Below are 1,721 nucleotides of genomic sequence, written 5' to 3' on the forward strand. Positions count from 1 at the left end.
GTTTCACTCTTGTTGCCCTGGCTGGAGTCCAATGGCAAGCTCTCCGCTCACCGCAACCTCGGCCTCCTGGGTTCAAGCTATTCTCCTGGCTCAGCCTCCCGAGTACCTGGGATTATAGGCATGTGCCACCATGCCCGGATAATTTTGTATGTTTAGTAGAGATGGGGTTTCTCCATGTTGGTCAGGCTGGTCTCTAGCTCGTGACCTCAGGTGATCCACCCGCCTCTGCCTCCAAAAGTGCTGGAATTATAGGTGTCAGCCAACACAGCCGGCCTTTTTTTTTTTTGAGATGGAGTCTCGCTCTGTCGCCCAGCTGGAGTGCAGTGGTGCAATCTCTGCTCACTGCAACCTCTGCCTCCCAGGTTTGAGCGATTCTCTTGCCTCAGCCTCTCAAGTAGCTGGGCTTACAGGTGCACACCACAATGCCTGGCTAAATTTTTTTTTTTTTTTTAGACGGATACTCACTCTATCGTCAGGCTGGAGTGCAGGGCTGCAACCTCCGCCTCCCAGGCTCAAGCGATTCTCCTGCCTCAGCCTCCTGAGTAACTGGGATTACAAGCGCCCGCCACCATGCCCAGCTAATTTTTGTATTTTTAGTAGAGACGGGGTTTCACCAAGTTGGCCAGGATGGTCTCGATCTCTTGACCACGATCCACCTGCCTCGGCCTCCTAAAGTGCTGGGATTACAGGCGTGAGCCACCACACCCAGCTACGCTTGGCTAAATTTTTTTGTATTTTAAATAGAGATGGCATTTCACCATGTTGGGCAGGCTGGATTTGAACTCCTAACCTCAAGTGATCCTTCCGCCCTGGTCTCCCAAACTGCTAGGATTACAAGCATGAGCCACCGCGCCTGGCAAAATACATTTATGAACCAAATTTCTACATGTTCTTGGGTCTATTTTTAGATATTTTATTAGTCTGTTTCTGCTTCATGTGCTAGTACCACATAGTTTTAATTATAGAGGCTTCATAGTATGTTTTAATTAATTAATTAATTTTTTAGATGGAGTCTCACTCTGTCAGCCAGGCTGGAGTTCAGTGGCACAATCTCGGCTCACTGTAACCTTCGTCTCCCAGGCTCAAGCAACTCTTCTGCCTCAGCCTCCCAAGTAGCTGGGATTACAAACATGTGCCACCACGTCTGGCTAATTTTTGTACTTCTAGTAGAGATGGGGTTTCACCATATTAGCCAGGCTGGTCTCGAACTCCTGACCTCAGGTAATTTGCCCACCTTGGCCTCCCAAATTGCTGGGATTACAGGCGTAAGCCACCGTGCCCGGCTTTTATTTTTATTTTAAAATAATTTAATTATTTGCCTTGCATGAAAACTGTCAATAGTATGTTTTATCTGCTGCTCATCATTGCTTTTGTTTTTGTTTTCTTGGTTATGATTAGATGTTTGTTCCTCCACATAAACTTTAGTATCAATGTACTTAACTCCAGAAAAAACTTTTCGTATTTTTATTGGGATTATGTTACATTTCTGAATAATCTTGGGGAGAATGTCTGGTATCAGTGCTATTTTACAATGTAGGAAATGTGATCCTGTCCCATGTGGTAAGATCAGAAAAATAACAATAGAAATACATATTTTTGGCCGGGGCAGTGGCTCACACCTGTAATTCCAGCACTTTGGGAGGATGAGGCAAGTGGATCACGAGGTCAGGAGTTTGAGACCAGCCTGGCCAATATGGTGAAACCATGTCTCTATTAAAAAT

The sequence above is a fragment of the Rhinopithecus bieti genome, unplaced genomic scaffold (assembly GCF_001698545.2).
Source record: "Rhinopithecus bieti isolate Rb0 unplaced genomic scaffold, ASM169854v2 scaffold_10589, whole genome shotgun sequence".
In the NCBI taxonomy this organism is placed as follows: Eukaryota; Metazoa; Chordata; class Mammalia; order Primates; family Cercopithecidae; genus Rhinopithecus; species Rhinopithecus bieti.